Source organism: Chrysemys picta, chromosome 2, assembly GCF_011386835.1.
Source record: "Chrysemys picta bellii isolate R12L10 chromosome 2, ASM1138683v2, whole genome shotgun sequence".
NCBI lineage: Eukaryota > Metazoa > Chordata > Testudines > Emydidae > Chrysemys > Chrysemys picta.
This window is the reverse complement of record NC_088792.1, coordinates 73,440,531-73,462,789: the sequence shown is the minus strand read 5'-3', so window position 1 is coordinate 73,462,789 and position 22,259 is coordinate 73,440,531. Positions and strand designations below refer to the sequence as shown.

The following is a 22,259-nucleotide window of genomic DNA, read 5'->3' as shown; positions in this document are numbered from 1 at the left end:
ATCTGCCGCCCCAAGCACGAGCTTGCTTGGCTGGTGCCTGGAGCTGGCCCTGACTGAGACTGAGATTATACGTCTATGGGAGTAAGGAGGCGTAGGAACTCCTCTGTGTGGGTTTACCCAGATCTTGGGGACCAGGGACCAGTTTTTCAAAGGTACTTAGATGCCTAAAAATGCATATAAGTGTCTAGTGAGATTAACAAAAGTGCCTAAGCAGGTTATGTACCTAACTAACATACAGGGCCGGCTCCAGGCACCAGCTTAACAAGCAGATGCTTGGGGCAGCCAAGGGAGAGGGGCGGCACCTGCGGCAATTCGGGGGCGGCAGGTCCCTCACTCCTTCTAGGAGTGAAGGACCTGCCGCTGAACTGCCGCCACCGATCGCGGCTTTTTTTTTTTTTTCCAATTGCCGCCGCCGATCGCGATTGCGATTGCGGCTATTTTTTTTTTTTTTTTTGCTTGGGGTGGCAGAAATGCTGGAGCCGGCCCTGCTAACATAGACACTTTTGTAAATCCCACTAGGCACCTATCTGCAGCTTTAGACACATAAAGCTCTTTGAAAATCTGGCCTTGTGTTTCAGAGTAAGTCTGAGGGTATGTCTTCACAATACAGTTTACCCAGGTCTGGGCACCCAGGTTAGTCAAGCCTGAGTGAGAGCATCCGCATTACTTAGTGGCACTCAAGTCATACCTGCATGGCCATGTCCACGCTGGCCCTGCAGTAACCAAGGTTAGGTGCTAGGATTTCTGGGGGTATATCCCATGGTTCTTAGTACTGCACTAAAGTGTGCTCCTCTACAAATTGTTTCTCAGTGTATTGTGGGAGAATTGGTCTGTCTTTCTCACATCCCGTGCAGATGTGTTCTTGTCCTACCTACACAGTAAACTAAAACACTTATGGCTCTGCATGCATTCTGTCTGCGACCTCCATTCCAGATAGTGCCAAGGCATGGACCCATCTCAATTTGTAATCCCAGTTTGGAATGCATACAACTGTGCACATAACACGCACACTAGAGTAAATCTGTAGCTGCATGTTTAATCCCGCCCCTCCCCCCCCACACACACACATACACTCTTCCTGGGATCGCATGTGTCTGGGGAGAAGTGAGGAAGGCGGTTCAATGTAATGGCTTGGCTTCCACCCTCAACTAAAGCAAAGTCCATGCCACAGCATGTGATACCCTCCATAACAGTAATTGCAATGGTCAGAAACCAGCAAAACCCTCCCACTTATGCTGTGGTTCTAATGCCCCTTCCTCTCCTCTCTGTTCCCGTCCCTTTCCCTGAACAGCTGCATGTATTCCGGGCCCAGGACATCCTTCAGTCCCTCTGCTCACAGGGTCTTTTCCAGCTGTGGGGTCTGTTCCAGCCTCTCCTGTACCCTACTAGCAAGATCTGTCTGGTCCCACTCCAAAAATAAACCCATTTGGTCTCAACGGCCCATGCAACTTGGCACTGGGCTCTATGCTCAGGTTGTGACTGAGCAACGGGTCAAACCCCTTGTAGTCGGAATAGGTTGACTGTGAGTTTCCAGACTTGCTATTGGTATCTTTTGCCTTGTGAAACATGGTTTCGGGTTTTTTATTCTCTTCCTGTCCACTCAATGCTCTCCTCTGACAGCCTCTTGGAGATGTTACTGTACAGGGGATGATTTTGGGAACATCTCCCTAAATTTCAGAGTAGCAGCCGTGTTAGTCTGTATCCGCAAAAAGAACAGGAGTACTTGTGGCACCTTAGAGATTAACAAATTTATTTGAGCATAAGCTTTTGTAGGCTGCAGCCTACTTCATCGGATGCATGTAGTGGAAAATACAGTAGGAAGATAAATAAATATATATATATATATATATATATATATACACAGAGAACATGAAACAATGGGTGTTACTATACACACTATAAGGAGAGTGATCAGTTAAGGTGAGCTTTTATCAGCAGGAGATCCATCAGAACCTTGGTGTGAGGCTTTGACCAACTTGCAGGTTCTGATCCATCAGAACCTTGGAATGAGGATCTCCTGGCCGGCCTTTCTGTTCAGTCAGGTGCTGTGTAGAAATGGAGCAAAACATGTGGAATGTGGGGTTTAAACGCTGAGCTGGTGTGTGTAAATTGGTAGGTAACTTCCAGTGCAGAAGAAGGCAATCAGTAGAAAGGCGAGAAAAAACAGTCTGTGGGGGATTGTGGGAAGGCACTGGAGGACTAGTCTTCTGGAACCTAGGTTACAGCCTCCATCCACACTGCAAAGTAGGTGGGTTAGAGCTGATTTGAAAGCAAAATCCAGGCTCTAATCAGTACCCCCAGCTGGATAAGCAAGCCTGGTTCAAACCATATGTAAGCCTGGGTAAAAGTCTTTTGTGTATGGACAGTAGGTGGGATTTTGTACAATCCTGGGCTAACCCTACAGTAAAGAAAGACCTAAGTGTCTGCTTACTAACCCGCTGCCCCATCTTCAGAGAAGGTGGGCAGGGCGATGAAAGAGCAGAGCTTTGGCTCCACTGGCCAGCACAGCTAAGCTGATTTAGGAGGTGCCATAATAGACCATTAGCAAACTATTAGCACCCAGAGCAAGAAGGATGCAGGGAAGAAATTGTGACTTCCAGATGTCTCTAAAGTAGGGATAGGCAACCTAGGCCTGGGTGCCAAAGGAACTCACACTGCCCGGGTCCTGGCCACTGGTCTGGGGGGCTCTGCATTTTAATTTAATTTTAAATGAAGCTTCTTAAACATTTTAAAAACCTAATTTACTTTACATTCAACAATAGTTTAGTTATATATTATAGACTTATAGAAAGAGACCTTCTAAAAACGTTAAAATGTATTACTGGCACGCGAAACCTTAAATTAGAGTGAATAAATGAAGACTCGGCACAACACTTCTGAAAGGTTGCTGACCCCTGCTCTAAAGTCACAGTGCCTCCCCAGGTTACTTCTGGATTAGTGCAGTTTACACACCACCCCTTGCCTGCGGTCACAATCTAGCCATATGTGTGTAGAAATGGGTGCTAGTATCACAGTGCTGCTTATTAATTTAGTTATTTTCCAGTAAACTGGAGCTAAACAGGACATCTCAAAAGACATCCTCAATTAATGAACATTTTGTCTGGTTGTGTTTGGGGGTTTTCTATTTTTTTTTTTTTGGAGGGATGATACAAGTATCTTGCAAGTTTGGTATTTACATAAACCCTGAGTTCTGTGGTAGCTGTGCAACTGCACTCATGTAGCTTGAGATGTAGGGAAAGATACACAAGATTTTTTGAATAACCCAAGGCTAATGCCTAGAGTTAAAATGGAAGCCATACGGAGCAGTGAAATCAGGCTATTTGTCAAACACCCTCAAAATAAATCTTAACCATACAGGTTTCAGAGTAGCAGCCGTGTTAGTCTGTATCCACAAAAAGAACAGGAGTACTTGTGGCACCTTAGAGACTAACAAATTTATTAGAGCATAAGCTTTCGTGGACTACAGCCCACTTCTTCGGATGCATATAGAATGGAACATATATTGAGGATATATATATACACACACAAACAGAGAGCATGAACAGGTGGGAGTTGTCTTAACCATACAGTCATTGATGTTTCTAAGGCCTGGTCTATACTACCCGCCTGAATCGGCAGGTAGAAATCGACCTCTCGGGGATCGATTTATCGCGTCCCGTCGGGATGCGACAATCGATCCCCGAATCGGCGCTCTTACTCCACCAGGGGAGGTGGTAGTAAGAGCCGCCGGCGGGAAGCCGCAGAAGTCGATTTTGCCGCCGTCCTCACAACAGGGTAAGTCGGCTGCGATACGCCGAATTCAGCTACGCTATTCACGTAGCTGAATTTGCGTATCTTAAATCGACTCCCCCCTGTAGTGTAGATGTACCCTAAGAGGTTTAAGCCCCTTCATTCCTGAGACTGAATGTGGAACTTTGTGGTGAGGTAACTTAGCTATGGTCTTTGGCAGGCAATCTTGCCTGTTAAATGAGACCATATTTTTTAAGAGATTAATTCACAAATGCAGTGAATATTGGTTTCAGTTGTTGTCCTTGCTCTGGGGCCATATGTGGAAGACAAACTGGACTCGTAAATACAGCAACAAAACTTCAGATGGCTAGGACACTATTTTCCTCACCAGTTTGAGTTTGAAAACTTGCTACCAACAATCTAGAATGTAGTACCTTTGTGATTTGTGCTAGGTTTTTATCAGCAGTGGGGAAAGAAATTACAATGGAAAAAATTACCAAGCTTGTGTCTGAAGCATTTTATGGAATGAAATAAGGTTTATTATTGTTCAGTATAAACTGGTTGAAATTGAGAGAGAGATTTATCTGAACTATTCTAATATCAAGGAGCTTCCGCAAACACAAAAATAGATTTAAGTCCTGAAGGGCATCCAGGATAATTTCAATGTCATATACAAGTTTGGCAGTCCTCTTTACTTTGAAGTATTTGTTCCCTTCCTGAGTCCATAGCTTCCAGTGCTGGCTACTTGTTGATTTTCATAGCATTATAGATTTATCTGTCTGTAAAAAGAGACCTATCATGAAGTAGTACTAAATGAATGTCACTTAAAAGTACATAAAACCTTCATTTTCTTTTCTATTACCCTATGTTAAAATTTTTGAAATTGTAAAAAACAAGGTGCACAAACATTAAACAATATAATAAAAATATAAATACAGCCCAGCTGACAAAGGGATATGTAAACCTAGACTGTTATTGTATCCCTTCCGCTCAATAGAATTCTGGATGTCAGACAACTCTCCTGTATTCATCTGTATTTTCTTCAATAGGACTAATGAACTCTGACCATAAGGATTAGAAAGCTTTGGTATTGTAACTGATTTGTCCAATTATTTGGAGTGAATATTTGAGTACCTAATGGGAGACAGCCTACATACACACTGAAGCTAATTGATTAAGTGAACACATCTGAAAATGTTGCCTACATAAACAAAAAGGGAAACAGACTAACTAAGCTATGCCAGGGAAATGTTGAAACTGACTGCAAAATGCTGTTGAATGCACAAAGCAAACTGGAAATAAGATGTTTGTACAAAGCAAACTTGGCCTCCTCTGTATACGGTAGCAAAATTGTACCATTTTTCCACTTTCTCATTATTTTAGGGGACATTGTCAACTTAAAACTTTCTTTAAAACTTCTTTCTGAAAATTGTTTACTTAGTGTTGTTGTGAATGGTATGCAAGATTGCTATCCTGGAAAAGGTTAAAGAAAAATAAAATTTCTATCTTTTCCAGTTTGCTTTGTCCATTTGACAGCATTTTGCAGTCAGTTCCAATGTCTCCCCGGCATAGCCCAGTTAGTCTGTTTCCCTTTTTGTTTGTGTAAGCCTGTCACACAGCACAGGGAAGAGAAAAATATTGTTTCTAAAAGAGGAAAGTGTGAATGTAAAACTGCAGGAATGTGCAGGGAGTCCCAGAGGCAAACATAGCACATGAAACTCACTTCAGCTTGTTGGTGTCCTTCTAATCTTTTGGTCAAAGATATAGCAACAATAACTATATTTCAATGCCTTAGATAGTACACTTCCTTTACCCAGAGGCCTGCCTGACCTCGAGAGCTCCTCTTCCACTCTCCTCTGTGGCAGAGTCCTCATAACCCCAACAAGACTGGGCCCAGGATTCCTGGGGGGCTTGACCATCAACCTTGCCATGGTCACTTCGGGCAGGGGCTAGGGTGTCCCCACTCTGGGGTGCTCTCTCTGCAGTGGATGCTTCCCTGACCCACTGATCATTACATACAGTTCAAAGCAAATACAATTTAATAAACAGCAATCGATTAAAAAAAATAAGAGAAAAATGAGAAAAGGTTAAAGGAAAACATGTAACCCCGCTCTGTGGCACGGGGACATCACAACCAGCATCTCTGGAATGTAAGGGCAGTTCAGCCTGTTCCTCACAAGTCCCAGGCCTCTTCTCAGGCCCTGGCTGTGCTGCAGGGATGCTGCGGGTCGGACACTTGCTCTGGTGATGGCCACATGCTCTCAGGCTCTAGGTGGCAGGACCTTTCTTCCCTGTGTCACCCCTGCCCTGTCGGAGTTACGAGCCCCCTCCAAGTCTGGCCTGCCAGGCATCTTGGCTGGGAGCGTCTCCCTGGACTGGGCCCGCTTCCCAGGGTCCCACTCACTCTCAACAGCTGCTCACCGGACCCAGCTCCGGACTGCCCCAGCCCCAGCTCCAGCTCCACTCTGCCTCAGCACTGCTGCTGCTGCTCTGCCTCCAGCTCCCTGGGCTGCTTCTCTGGCCCTTTTGGCTCTGGTTGCTGCAGCTCTGCTCCCAGCACAGGTCTGCTCCGTGGGCTTAGGGTGACCAGACAGCAAATATGAAAAATCAGGACAGAGTGTGGGGGGTAATAGGTGCCCATATAAGAAAAAGTCCCGAATATCAGGACTGTCCCTATAAAATTGGGATATCTGGTCACCCTATGTGGGCTGCTTCTGTGACTCTGCTCCCAACACTAACGTGTTCCCTGGGATGCTTTTCTGGCCCCTCTGGCTGGCACAGCTCTGCTCCCCAGCTCAGCTTGGGCCCAAGCTTTCTCCTTAGCTTGGCCCCACCCTGTCTGACCCAGGCAATTCCAGCTCACACAGAGGATGGGACCCCCCTGCCCTCCTGACTCCCTGATTAGCCTGCCCCCCCCCCTCAATCAGGCTGATCTGGAGCATTGGCCTCTCCCCATTGTTCCTGGGGCAGGCTGGTGCTACCATTTAGGCCAACTAGGTGGTTGCCTAGGGCGCCAAGATTTGGGGGCGCCAAAAAGCGGCGCTGCGAAGGAGAGGGAGTCTGAGCCGCACACCATTTCAGTGCACCATGTCTGCTCTGCCCAGCCACTGGCGCCCCCGCTGGCAATGAGAAGAATCGCATGGGATGGAGCTGCCGCTAGGCTGGGAGGGAGAGGGAGTCTGAGCCGCCAGCAGGCAGCCCAGGGGTTCCCCTGGGTCAGTGTGCCCCCGCGAGTATGTCGGAGGCTCCCCCTGCCCCACGAGTATGTTGGAGGCTCCTGGGAGAGGGGGTAAGCGGCACGGTAAGGGGCCGGGGCCGGGCACCCCACTGACCCCATCCTCCCCACAGACCTGACCCCCAGCTCCGAGCCCAGCCCCTCTGATCCGGACACCCCCCTGACCCCATCTCCCCACATCCCTGAGCCCAGCTCCTGTGAGCCAGGCACCTCCAAACCCAGAGCCCAGCTCTCCACCAAGCCCTGGGCAACAGCAGCACCACCCCCAGGCACCAACCATCACCATCACCCAGCAACAGCCCATTATGTAATTGCAAATGTATATATACCATTACAGCTTTTAATGTTTTTAAATAATGTATTTAGTGTATTTTCAAATTATTACAAATTATTTTTTGAATGCATTTCACTAGTTATTTTTTACATTTCCAAATACATGTTACTATAGTATTGCAACTTTTTTTTATGGAAGGGGCCCCTGAAATTGCTTTGCCCCAGGCCCCCGGAATCCTCTGGGCAGCCCTGGAACATGACATTGCTCACAGCATTGACTTGGAGGAACTTGTTTCTAAATTTGCTAAACTTAAAGCGTGGAAACATAAATTCTAAATTATAACTTGTTACTCTGTGACTGTGTATTGTATATAATGTATGTGATTTATTTGGGGGTGGGGGCTGCAAGGTGGAAGTTTCGCCTAGGGCGCAAAATATCCTTGAACCGGCCCTGTCCTGGGGACTGTCAGTCTCAGGGTCCTGATTTCCCATCGACCCTTCCCCTTTTAATACTGGGAGCTAGCCAACCAAAACACCCCCACTGAATGTTAGTAAGGGGGCAACAGTCCCCTTACATATAAATCAACAGTGGTTAGGCATCTGGTGTGCTGTGACCTCTTACCATGCTGATCATAATAGTCTCATTGTTTCTGTGCTCTCCCTTGTCTTTTGTATCCACCTGTTATTTTTTGTCATATACTTACATTGTGAGCTCCTTGCGGCAAAGTGGGTGGTTAGCATCTAGTGCAATGGGGCTGGAGCTCTAGGTGGTACTCTGCTATTAATTCTAATGAACTGTCACAACTGAGGTAATCTGTGGGGTGGTCTGTACTAGAAAATTAGATCAGCGCAGCTGTCACACATGGGTGTGAAAAATCCACACCCCTGAGCTATGTAGTTAAGCCGACCTATGTCCCTCTATAGACAGAACTAGGTCAACGGAAGAATTCTTCCATTCCTACTCCCACCTCTCAGGGAGGTGGCTTACCTACAGCGATGGGAGAACCTACCCGTTCACATAGGTAGTGTCCATGCTGAAGTACTAGAGCAGCACCGCTATAGCATGGATCACTTGATGATTACTTGTTCTGTTCATTCCCTCTGTTCATTCCCTCTGGCATTGGCTGCAGTTGGAAGACAGGATACTGGGCTAGACGGACCTTTGGTCTGACCCCGTATGGCCGCTCTTATGTTCTTATGTTACGTTCATTTCAAGTGTAGGCAAGCCCTAACACTCCCAATTTTAAATTATATCAAATTAAATGTTGCCTCCCTTGCTGCCCTTCTAGTGAAATATATTTAAACAGTGCATATTACTGCGAAGCACACTTAAACTTTGCTTTCCCGTCTTTCACAGGGAGCCTTAAAAGCAGCAGGCTGTGGAAACCAGCATCTCAGGTTATAGTGAATAGCACCTCGCAGCATCAGGCCATCAATGGGAAGTACTTGTGCTCTTTAGCATGAGTAAGGCTATAATAATTGCTGAAATTTCTGGTACTTCCTGAAAGTGTTGCTTTAGACAATCTTTAATAAGATTGTAAATATATTGAACAAGGACGCTGAACCCAGCCCTTCCCCACTCCAACCAATAAAAAGAATTTCTTTCATATTGGCAGTTGAGAAGATAGTTTTAATATCACATTACCCAGTTTGTGCCATTATCCAAATTTCCCTAGTATGCTTCAAAATTAGATAGATTGTTTTCAATTGCTTCATAGGAACAACTGGGCTAGTCTGAGTAAGAGGCACTATCTTCATAAACTTGAAAGGAAACCATAGAGAGGTGGTAACTGCAGGACTCAAAAGCAGACCCATCTAGGTCAAGCCAGCGGCTACAAAATATATGTTTGGCAAGTCCAAAGCTCCTTTTAGTGAGCCCATGTTCTATCTTTATGGGTCTTTCCCATTCCAAATAAAGACCTGATCATAATCTGTATTTTTAAGATATTGTAGTTTACAGAACACAAAGGGTGAAATCCTGGCTCCGTTGAAGTCAATGGCAAAACTCCCATTGACTTCAGAGGGGCTAGGATTTCACCTATATTTTAAATGAGGATGGTACTCTTGACTACTTATTGCAAGTATTAGTTTACTCCGCTTGGCAAAGGGTATTTGTAAATACTGATCTATGGGGTTATCTCTGACCATGTTACATAAGGATCTGTTAATATATATGCTTGCATATTTCAAATCCTTTGGCATCCATCAAAATTTCTTGGCCAAATTAATTTCTAGTTTTCTGAAATGTAGTGTTTCGCCTTCTCTAATGCCTCTTTAGATATATCAAAGATCAGGGCTACCCAGAAGATTCAGAGGGCCTGGGGCAAAGCAATTTCAGGGGCCCCTTACATAAAAAAAAAGTTGCAATACTATAGACTACTATATTTTCAGGGGGCCCCTGCAGGGCCTGGAGCAAATTGCCTCATTTGCCCGCCCCCTCCCCCGGGCAGCCATGTCAAGGATCTCAGGTTGTTGCTGAATTTTATAAAGCTTACCTGTGAAAAATGTATTGTTGGGGGAAATGTTTTCCATTCTCATTGCTAGAACTTTAATGTAGTTCTTTTATTTTTACTTTGTGCCTTGAGATGGGCCAGTGATTGACATTACTGCAAGGAAAATCACAGGGGTGTCAATGAAACAGGGCCTGAATAAGGACTGTAAGATTTGATCCTAAGTGAGATGCAGCTGTCCCTTTCCTTCAGTCTGTTTGAATACTGATTGTATCTCCAAATTCAGCTGATCAAACTATAATCTGTGATGCTCAAGTAACCCCCATTAGACTTACCTATGCTTAATAGTTTAATTGCATCTTATTTATTTCTTCACACAATAATGATCCCTTCATGCTATCTCTTTCCAGATTTGTTAATGTACTCAATTCATCCTGTTCTACAAAATGACTGAGATCACTTTATCTGTGTATCAGTTTCTGTGGTTCTAAATCTTAAAATATTCATAGCTCTCACTGGCTATTTCCTCTAGTGTGTGAGTCAATCCCCGGACCCAAAGAACCCCGATCCTGCTCCTATTAAAGGGTATGTCTACACTACGGGATTAATCCGAATTTATATAATTTGAATTTGGGAAACAGATTGTATAAAGTCGAAATGTATGCGGCCACACTAAGCACATTAATTCGGCGGTGTGTGTCCAAGTACCGGGGCTAGCGTCGATTTCTGCAGCATTGCACTGTGGGTAGCTATCCCATAGCTATCCCATAGTTCCCGCAGTCTCCTGCGCCCATTGGAATTCTGGGTTGAGATCCCAGTGCCTGATGGGACAAAAAACATCGTCGCAGGTGGTTCTGGGTACAGCCTCACCTCCTCCCTCCCTCCCTCCCTCCCTGCATGAAAGCAACGGACGGCAGACAACCATTTCGCACCTTTTTTCCTGGGTGAACACTGCAGACTCCATACCACGGCAAGCATGGAGCCCGCTCAGCTCAAGACAGCAGTCATGAACATTGTAAACAACTCGCGCGTTCTCGTGGAGTTTATGCTGAGCCAGGACCAGAAAAACGAGGCGAGGAGGCAGCGGCGGCGGCAGCGCAGCGACAAGCATGATGAGGACATGGACATGGACACGGACACAGAATTCTGTGAAACCACGGGCCCCGGTGCTTTGGAGATCATGTTGTTAATGGGGCAGGTTCTATCCATGGAACGCCGATTCTGGGCAAGGGAAACAAGCACAGACTGGTGGGACCGCATAGTGTTGCAGGTGTGGGATGATTCCCAGTGGCTGCGAAACTTTCGCATGCGTAAGGGCACTTTCATGGAACTTTGTGACTTGCTGTCCCCTGCCCTGAAACGCCAGAATACCAAGATGAGAGCAGCCCTCACAGTTGAGAAGCGTGTGGCGATAGCCCTGTGGAAGCTTGCAACGCCAGACAGCTACCGGTCAGTCGGGAATCAATTTGGAGTGGGCAAATCTACTGTGGGGGCTGCTGTGATGCAAGTAGCCAAAGCAATCACTCAGGTGCTGCTACGAAAGTTAGTGACTCTGGGAAATGTGCAGGCCATAGTGGATGGCTTTGCTGCAATGGGATTCCCTAACTGTGGTGGGGCGATAGATGGAACCCATATCCCTATCTTGGCACCGGAGCACCAAGCCACCGAGTACATAAACCGCAAGGGGTACTTTTCAATGGTGCTGCAAGCACTTGTGGATCACAAGGGACGTTTCATCAACATCAACGCGGGCTGGGCTGGAAGGGTTCATGACGCTCGCGTCTTCAGGAACACTACTCTGTTTAAAGGGCTGCAGCAAGGGACTTACTTTCCGGACCAGAAAATAACCGTTGGGGATGTTGAAATGCCAATAGTTATTCTTGGGGACCCAGCCTACCCCTTAATGCCATGGCTCATGAAGCCATACACAGGCAGCCTGGACAGGAGTCAGGAGCTGTTCAACTACAGGCTGAGCAAGTGCAGAATGGTGGTAGAATGTGCATTTGGCCGTTTAAAAGGTCGCTGGCGTTCATTATTGACTCGCTCTGACCTCAGCCAAAGAAATCTCCCCATTGTTATTTCTGCTTGCTGCGTGCTCCACAATCTCTGTGAAAGTAAGGGGGAGACCTTTATGGCGGGGTGGGAGGCTGAGGCAAATCGCCTGGCTGCTGATTACGCGCAGCCAGACACCAGGGCGATTAGAAGAGCACACCAGGAAGCACTGTGCATCAGAGAAGCTTTGAAAACCAGTTTCATGACTGGCCAGGCTACAGTGTGAAATATCTGTTTGTTTCTCCTTCATGAAAACCTGCCCCCTTTATTGACTCATTTTCTGTAAGGAACCCACCCTCCCCCTTCCCCCAGCTTGCTTTCAAACCAAATAAAGTCACTATCATTTAAAAATCATTTATTCTTTATTAATAGATTAGAAAAAGAGGGAGGGAACCCGGGTGGGATTTGGGAGGAGGATCGGTGGAAAGGAAAAGGCCACTAAAAAAAGGTTAAAAAAATGACAGCCTTTTGCTTGGGCTGTCCACTGGGGTGGAATGGGAAGGTGTACAGAGCCTCCCCCCCCCGCGTTCTTACACATCTGGGTGAGGAGGATATGGAACATGGGGAGGCGGGAGGGGGGTACAGGGGCTGTAGCGGCAGTCTGTTTTCCTGCAGCCGTTCCTGAAGCTCCACCAGATGCCGGAGCATGTCTGTTTGCTCACGCAGCAGCCCCAGCGTTGCATCCTGCCTCCTCTGATCTTCCTGCCGCCACCTCTCATCTCGAGTGTCCCTCCTCTCCTCACGTTGGTCCCTCCTGTCCTCACGTTGGTCCCTCATGTCCTCACGTTGGTCCCTCCTGTCCTCACGTTCACTGGCTTCTTTCCTATACTTTGAAACCGTTTCCTTCCACTCATTCAGATGAGCTCTGTCACTGTGGCTGGATTCCATAATTTCTGCAAACATCTCGTCTCGTGTCTTCTTTTTACGACACCTTATCTGTGATAAGGATGGAGGAGGGAGGCTTGAGGAATTTGCAGCTGCTGTAGGGAGGGGAAAAAAGAGAGAATTGTTTAAAAAGATACATTTTGCAGAACAATGCTTATACTCTTTCACGGTGACCAACACTATTCACATTACATAGCACATGTGATTTCTGTGCAAGGTCGCATTTTGCCTCTTAATACTGAGTGCCTGTGGCTTTGCTGCTAGAGATCACAGGTCCGGGCAACAGAATTCGGCTTGCATGCGGCCATGGTAAGCCATTGTCTTACGGCTTCTGTGCCCTTCTTTCCCACATACCAAGCAAAGCCCGTAGAGTGCTGCGGTTTTTCTGTTAACAGTCAGCAGCAGCAGAAAACAAACTAACCACCCCCCCCCCCCCGCCATGAATTCTCTGGGATGATCGCTGTACCCCTCCCCCCACCGCGTGGCTGGTATCAGGGAAGATCCCTGCAGGAACCAAACTAACCCCCCCCCGCCACCCCCCTCCCGCCTTAAATTCTCTGGGATGATCATGATACCCCTCCCCCCACCGCGTGGCTGGTAACAGGGAAGATCCCTGCTAGCCAAACGCGAAAAGCTCAGGGCCAATTTCCCATCTGCGCTTGGCTAACTGCAGGGAAGGATTTATTTTCAGCCACAGGCAAACAGCCCAGTAGGAACGGCCACCTCTGTCCCCTTAATTAAGTTCCCGTATTTCAACCACATTACCATGAGTGATATCACTCTCCTGAGGATTACACAACAAGATAAAGAACGGATGTTGCTTGAATGCCAGCAAACACCGGGACCATACGCTGCCAGGCTTTGTCAGGCAATGATACCAGATTACTTGCTGCAAGCATGGCGTGGTCAAGTGTCCTACCATGGAGGACGGAATAAGGATGCACTGCCCAGAAACCTTGTGGCAAGGCTTTTGGAGTACCTCCAGGAGAGCTTCATGGAGATGTCCCTGGAGGATTTCCGCTCCATCCCCAGACACGTTAACAGACTTTTCCAGTAGCTGAACTGACCGCGAATGCATCCCAAGTCCTCAGGGCAAAGTAATCATTAAAAACCGTTTGCTTTTAAAACAAGTTTTATATTTTAAAAGGTAAACTCACCTGAGGTCCCTTCCATGGGGTCAGGGTCTTGGATACCGGCTTGGGAGGGTTGGGAGGGTACTTCAGTCAGGCTGAGAAAAAGATCCTGGCTGTTGGGGAGAACGGAGTGCTGTGTGCTCTCTGCAAGCTCCTCCTCCTCCTCCTCTCCCCCATCGGCAGAATCCTCAGGTGTAGCTGATGAGATTATCCCTGCCTCGGAATCCACGGTCAAAGGTGGGGTAGTGGTGGCGGCCCCCCCAGAACTGCATGCAGCTCGGCGTAGAAGCGGCATGTCCGCGGCTCTGACCCAGAGCGACCATTTGCCTCCTTTGTTTTTTGACAGGCTTGTCTGAGCTCCTTGACTTTCACGCGGCACTGATCTGAGTCCCTATTGTGGCCTCTCTCCATCATGCCCTTGGAGATTTTTTCAAAAGTTTTGGCATTTCGTCTTTTCGAACGAAGTTCTGCTAGCACTGAATCCTCTCCCCATATAGCGATCAGATCCAGTACCTCCCTCACGGTCCATGCTGGTGCTCTTTTTCGATTATCGGCCTGCATGGTTACCTGTGCTGATGACCTATCTGTGGTCACCTGTGCTCTCCACGCTGGGCAAACAGGAAATGAAATTCAAATGTTCGCGGGGCTTTTCCTGTCTACCTGGCCAGTGCATCCGAGTTTAGATTGCTGTCCAGAGCGGTCACAATGATGCACTGTGGGATAGCTCCCGGAGGCCAATACCATCGAATTGCGGCCACACTATCCCTAATTCGAAATGTTAAAATCGATTTTGGCGCTACTCTGCTCGTCGGGATGGAGTACAGAAATCGATTTAAAGGGCCCTTTATTTCGAAATAAATGGCGTCGTTGTGTGGACGGTTGCAGGGTAAATTCGAATTAACGCTGATAAAACCGAATTAAAGTCGTAGTGTAGACCAGGCCAAAGTTAACACAGTAGCTTTCACATTAGGTTCTTTGGGACCTGTATTAATCTGTAATAATACCAGAAAAAGTTTGCTGCACTTCTTGTTTCACCGGCAATTTGTGCCCTTTTGCCCATCTCCTAGTGGGCCAAATCTTGAAATCTTTACTCATTTTTTTCTTGAACCTCATCCAGGCAAAATTACCACTGTGTAAGGACTTCAGGGTTTGACCCATTGTATTTTCCATGAAATAGAAATAGACATTTTGCTTTTTTATTGAAGAAGAAATGAAGGCCCTCCTCCTGAAACTCTTATGTGAAGAACTATGCGTGTGCGTAGTCCCATGGGACTACTCGCATGTGTAAACATACCCGTGTGTAAGAGTTTGCCAGACTGGAGCCTAAATTTGGACTCCATTCCCATAACTTTTTTATTTTGGATGTGTTGGTACTGTAAATGATATAATCCATTTTCAACTACTACAACTTTCATTGCCAAATCCCACAAACAAAGTTCTAGTGTATCATGAAATCTTACAGTTGGTAGTTATTAGACCTGTCAAATGAATTATGTTTCTTAGGAATTAGACATTATTGGGATTAGAGGCAACAGCCTATGAATGCAGGGAAAAATTACTCTAGTGTACAGATTCACAATATAATAAACATCTTTCCTGTTTGGGACTGTGATGGTCTTTGCTCATGGGGAGTACTGCCTAGTGGTCAGGGCTTAGGACCTTTAACATGGAGAGCGGGTTTTTGGTAGGGGAGCCCAGGCCCTCCCACTTCATCAGACTCCCCCACAGGGCCCCATGAGGGCAACACCCAGGGTCTGACACCAAGGAGAACCTTAAGGCTGTTCTTCCTGGGCCACTTTCTACCACCCCACTATTGTCCAGAGTTCTCAGTCTATCAGAGGAGGCTGTGAAAGGGGTCAGTCACTACTGGGTGCCTCTTCACAGCCGGGCGTAGGGTAGTGGCTCTTGGGGCAGCAGGTACCTCGTCTGGTGCCTTGGCCCTTCAGCCAAGTCAGTTCCAAGTCTCTACCCTTCAGGGATTGTCCATAAACACCACACAGGGAATTAACACAAATAAACTGCACTAGTAGGTGAGAGGGGAAACATCTCCCTCTCCAGGTATAATAGAAGCAGGTCCTCCCTTCCTGCAGGGAGGGACTTTCAGGTGATTGTTGAGGGAGAGATCCCACCTTCCCTCAACCCTTTTCTCAGGAGCTAAACAATAGAGTCCTTTCTCTTCCCTGGTCTGCCCACAAGTAAGATGTTCTGCTCCCTTTTAACTCCTCCTACACTCTGTGCATCTCTTGCAGGTAGGATGACCAGACAGCAACTGTGAAAAATTGGGACTGGGGTAGGGGGTAATAGGTGCCTATATAAGAAAAAGACCCAAAAATTGGGACTGTCCCTATAAAATCAGGACATCTGGTCACTCTACTTGCAGGTATGGTGAGATGGGGCTGGCTTAGCCCAGAGCAGCTTTTTAACCCCTGGTGGGACAGTGTGGGGTTTATATACCCTATCACAAGGGCACATGACTCTCCCCTCCCCACCTCCACCAATATCCTCTACAGAGGATATGGGAATTGCTAAAGTATAACTTGACAAAGATAGTAACTATCATAGCCCACGCAAAGTCATTATATGGCAATAGTAATTTATAATTAATGCTGACCTGGATCTTGCAGTAAGAGGTCTTTTTTCTGGAAGATTTCGAAGTCTTTCTTTGCATTCCCCAGACACCAGATTGCTGCAGAGTGTCACAAAGATTTCTTGTTACACAAGCAGGAAGGGTAAAACACTGTAAAAAGATTTAGCAGTTTTGATATGCTGATGCTCAGGACAGATTTCTTTTGTTAAATGAACAAAGGAGAAAAAAGCATGTATTGGAATATTTTTCCTTGATTTTTTTGATTGTTGAATTTATTCATTCTCTCCTCTTGTCTGCTCTGATTATTACAATACAAAGGTGTTACTGGTTGAATGTTAATGGTATTACAAGAACCAAAACTCTGTCAATACTTACTGTTGGATTGCCTCAATTAACAAGATTAATAGCAGCTCTCAAGAAGAGCAGAAATTCACAATCACATTTTATGTAGGTGTTCCCCTAAGATCTAGCTCATCCCCACAAACCCTCTGCACATGCAGAGCTTTCATTGACTTGACTGGGAGTTAAACACAGACGGTTTATCGAATTAGGCCCATAGTAGTGGCCTGATCCTGCAAGTTGCTGAGTAATGGTTGGAGGTGTTGAGGATCCTATTGAAGGGTCTAATTCAGCAAGGTACTTAAGCACGTGTATAACTTTAAGATAGGGTGACCAGATGTCCTGTTTTTATAGGGACAGTCTCGTTTTTTGGGACTTTTTCTTATATAGGCGCCTATTACCCCCCACTCCCTGTCCTGTTTTTTCACAGTCCTTTAAGAACACGAGGAGTCCCATTTACTTCAATCAGTGCAGAATAAATTGGGCCATATAAACATGCCTTGCATTTTTTTGCAATACAGCTCAGGGCCAGATTCTGATACCTTTACTCAGTCTGAGTTGCACTTCACTCCATGAATAGTCCCATTGAAACTCAATGTGTGCAAGAGTGTAAGAATTTGTCCCTAAAATTAAAAAAACCCTTAATCCTCTAAACTTGAAATGGAGAAACATTGAAGAAGGGCATTTCTTAATTGTGTTTGGGTTTATATAATTGAATGGGATTTGTCTTTATGGATTTTCTATATAGTACTTAGTCTGTGCAATAAACTTCTTTCTGGTACAAAATGTTCTCTCATGCTAGCTATTGTACTATTTATCCTTTCATTGTCTACTTTGCAGAGGGTTATATTTTAAAATCCATTAGCAAGAATAGCCCTCATTTTAACTATAAATCTAAGTTCACTGCTAAATTTATTAGACTCCAGAGATTTCCAACATTTTCAGTAAAAGGAATATTCTGTTTTAAGAACTCTACAATTCTGAAGTTTTATCCTGTGTTGTGTTTATCTTCCATCCAACATGATTCTGGTTTCTTCCTGTTGGAAAAATAATTTATTAACATCAGGAGAGCTGAATAATGTAACTTTAACTTGATTTTTGCCAAATAAATAATTTCCACATCTTCTCAGCCACTTTTTCTATTCATCTCTGCTAAATTCCTCCTTTGGGTCCTTTGTTCTACATTCCAGTGGTTTGTGTTACTCATTGAGCTGTTGGCAGGCGGAGAGATATGGTGTGCTGAGCAGTGTTCAGTCCACATAGGCAGTGAATGTGCAAGACACATACAGGGTTAGGCATTTTGATAGGTTTTTCTACTTGTAGAAACATTTTTTGAAAAAACAAAGTCACAGAGGCTGTTTTCCCCTCAAAAGTAGTAAGAAACTTAGTTTACCAGAATAATTTGACCAGCTGCCTTCCAAAACCTGTTTCTTAAGGGTAGCAAAATGCTACTGACTAGAACAAGGATGAACTGGCCCAATTGTGTGGAATGGGGAAGGCCGCAGCAGCATCCATTTAGAGCCGGAAGTTACCCTGTTATATTATATTCATTATGCAACTAACAGCTACTGCTTTCCTTTAGCTATTGTCCAGTCTCATATACCTTAAGTTTAAATAACACAAATTAATAAATAAAGCTTTAACGATAACCAGATCGGTCCAGTTCCCACTGAAGTCAGCGGGAGCTGCATTAGACCCTATCTATCTCCTTGAAGTACAGATCTATATATTTACTAAAAGGTGACCTTGTGAAAATGACATTATGGGGTTATATTTTAATTGCATGCCAATTATTGTTAGATGATATACACTTCTACCCCGATATAACGCAACCTGATATAATACAAATTCGGCTATAACGCGGTAAAGCAGCGCTCCGGGGGGCGGGGGAGGGGGCTGCGTGCTCCAGCGGATCAAAGCAATTTTGATATAACGCAGTTTCACCTATAACATGGTAAGATATTTTGGCTCCCGAGGACAGCGTTATATCGGGGTAGAAGTGTATGCTGAGTTTACAAGTAAGAAGAAAAGTTCCTTTCCATCCCCAATTTATAGTCCAGACTCAACTTGAGATCTGAAAGTCAGTTTGGATTCTGTCTGTCTTTCTCATGCATTATCACCAGCAGGTCAAATTATGCCCTCAGTTACATCTGTGCAGTCCTATTGTCTGTAGTGGTTTTGCACAGATATAATGGATTGAAACTCAGTAAACAATTTTGATGATGTACAAGAAAAGAAAAATAGAATCCAGCTTGCTTCCTCTTGGCTGTGTTAGTTATGCAAGACTACTGGGAGTAAAAAGCAGTAAAAACTTACCTTTTTTTAAAACTATTTTTTTACTAATGTTTACAGTATGATGGGGTCTAAATTAGCTGTTACCACTCTAGAAAGAGATCTTGGAGTCATTATGGATACTTCTCTGAAAACATCCACTCAATGTGCAGTAACAGTCAGAAAAGCTAACAGAATATTGGGAATAATTAGGAAGGGGATAGATAATAAGACAGAAAACATCATATTGCCTCTCTATATATTCATGGTACGCCCACATCTTGAATACTGCATGTAGATCTGGACGCCCCAACTCAAAAAAAAAAAAAAAAAAAAAAAAAAGATATATTGGAATTGGAAAAGGTACAGAGAAGGGCAACTAAAATAATTAGGGGTATGGAACAACTTCCATATAAAGAGAGATTAAAAAGACTGGGACTTTTCAACTTGGAAAAGAGACGACTAAGGGGGATATACTAGAGGTCTATAAAATCATGGCTGGTGTGGAAAAAGTGAATAAGGAAGTGTTATGTACTTCTTCACATACCACAAGAACTAGGGATCACCCAATGAAATTAATAGGCAACAGGTTTAAAACAAACAAAAGGAAGTATTTCTTCACACAATGCATAGTCCACCTGTGGAACTCTGTGCCAGAGGATGTTGTGAAGGCCAAGACTATAACAGGGTTCCAAAAAGAACTAGATAAATTCATGGAGGATAGGTCCATCAATGGCTATTAGCCAGAATTGGCAGTGATGCAAAACCATGTTCTGAGTGGCCTTAGCCTCTGTTTGCCAGAAGCGGGGCGTGGATGACAGGGGATGGATCACTTGATGATTGCCTGTTTCTGTTCATTCCCTCTGAAGTACCTGGCATTGTCTACCGTCGGAAGACAGGATACTGGGCTAGATGGACCATTATGGCCGTTCTTATGTTCTTACATACTAAAGTAAGCAGATATGATTCTGAATACATGCAGGGCTAGGCTCTGGCAGTGCTGTTACAGACCTATGCAGGGTAATGGGGAGCTGCTCTCACTCAAAAAGCACTAGAGAGATTGTGCCTAAGGCAGATGCAATCACATGCTGCTCCTTGCACATAGGCAGTGCAATCTTCTCCATTGAGTAGGACAGATATGATTTCTATCCTTGGAGCACAGGCCCTACACCATGTGGCCACCTTCATACCCTTTCAGTCTTTAGTCTTTCTTCTGAGATTGCCAATTAATAGCAAATGTAATCATGAAGTTTAGCCTGGAGAATTTTCCACTAAGAACTGGATTGAGGTCACTAACCTTGTGATAAATAAAGGGAGGGGGGTAGGTCCCTTTTAGGGACACCCAGCCAGCCAGTAGCTATAAAATCCCTCTTAGTAGCTGTTCTCTAATTGCTTTCCCCGTAAAGAGTTAAAATGTCTCACTGCTATGCATCAGTAAAAGGAAGTGAGTGGGCACCTGGCCAAAAGAGCCAATGGGAAGGCTAGAACTTTTTAAAATTGAAACAAAGACTCCCCTTTTGTCTGTCTGTTGTTCTCCTGGGGAGAGGTGGACCGGGCAACTATCAGTCTTATGCTGTAAGAAGGTTGAGCCAGGTATGAAAAATCATCAGCATCATATCTAGAAACTACTCATTAAAACCCCAGATATGTAAGTATATCAGGAAATCTCTAGGAAGACGCGATTAGATTTATCTCTTTATTCCTCTGTGCTAACCCCAGGTGCTTTTGTTTTGCTTGTAACCTTTAAGGTGGACCTCAAGAAAGCTATTCTTGGTGCTTAATCCTTGTAGTTGCTCTTTTAAAACCGAGCAATAGCCTGAGTTCCCAGATGTATTTTCTTTTTTTATTAATAACATTTACCTTTTTTAAGAATAGGATTGGATTTTTGTGTCCCTAAGAGGTTTGTGTACATGTTGATTAATTAGCTGATGGCAACAGCTGATTTCCTTTTTTCTTCTTCTTTCTCGGCTCTTCCCTGGAGGGGGTGAAAGGGCTTGAGGGTACCCCACAGGAAGGAATTCCCAAGTGCATCTTCCTGGGCTCTCAAAAGGGTTTTTGCACTTGGGTGCTGGCAGCATCACCAATCCAAGGTCAGAGAAAAGCTGTAACCCTGGGAGTTTAATACAAGCCTGGAGCGGCCAGTATTAATTTTTAGAATCCTTGCAGGCCTCCACCTTCTGCACTCGAAGTGCTAGAGTGGGGAATTAGCCTTGACAAACCTTAACTCACTTAGCCTGTCAGGTAGTAACAACTATCAGTCATACATTAATAGACTGGATCCACTCCTGGACTGGATTTTGGATTTTCAGTCTTGTAAATCATCAACTCACCCAACATATTTAATTTATGCTTTTCCTTTCAATGGCTCTGGGGAGAATTTTCATGAAAAAATGTCTTGTCTTTTCCCTGTGCTCCCTTCCAACTTTCTTATTCTTCTAGAATAATAATGCAGTAAACAATGAAGAACAAATTATTCGAAGGACTGCATTTCAGACATCTGTTGTAAAATTAGGGATCAAGCCTGCAAGATGCTGAGCACCCTCAACTCCTGCTGCAGTCAGTGGACATCGAGAGTGATCAGTATCTTTCAGGTTCAGGCCCTAGCAAAAAGAGAATTGAAAGAAATCCACCCAGAGTTGGTCAAAGGAACCTTGTAGCTTGCTGTCGAAACATAACAAATGAATTGCTATTTATTCAAAAGCTGACAGGGGCAATGGGGAGAGGAAATCATAACTAAAAATTAACATCCTGGAAGACAGATGGGGATTTCTCTAAAGCATAACATTAGCAACTGACAATGAGAACTGACTGTTAGTGGATTCCACTGTATTAAAGTCTCCAATCCATTAAAGGAGATTGTTAAAAAATTAACCACTGTGCTGGAGTTGAAGGAATCTATCAGACAAGCATGTATATTTCAGTCATGATGCAGTTTTGTGCTTGTGGGATGGGGAGGAAGTAATTTAGCCTTTGTTTATATTAACTCATGTTTCCCTTTGGTCTTATATTTCCCATTCTACAAACAGTAACATTTACAAACTATTCATATGGAGAGCATTCTCCAGCAGGACTTCTGAAATAGCTCATATAGCTAAGGGTTTCTTCTCCCCGCAATGCTGACTTGTGAACCCTATAAGTGTTAATGGGCCTTACACTTATCTGCCAAGAAGAGAACATACCCCTCCCCCCCGATTAACTAGCAGACACGCAGATGCTGTATGAGTAAAATCATTATTGATGTAGGCAGATGTAACTCCATTGACATCAGTGGAATTATATCCTTTTATGTCAGTCTTTTCCACTCC

The 22,259-nt window shown here is 44.8% G+C and overlaps 1 long non-coding RNA gene across 1 annotated transcript in view; it reads right to left on the bottom strand.

The window, feature by feature from the left end:
* Positions 1 to 22,259, bottom strand: part of LOC112059896 (uncharacterized) — a 72,784-nt gene that overhangs the window by 32,269 nt on the left and 18,256 nt on the right. The window contains exon 2 of the long non-coding RNA XR_002889160.3: positions 16,369 to 16,443. This is a non-coding gene — a long non-coding RNA (uncharacterized LOC112059896). The remainder of the gene's footprint in view (positions 1 to 16,368; positions 16,444 to 22,259) is intronic.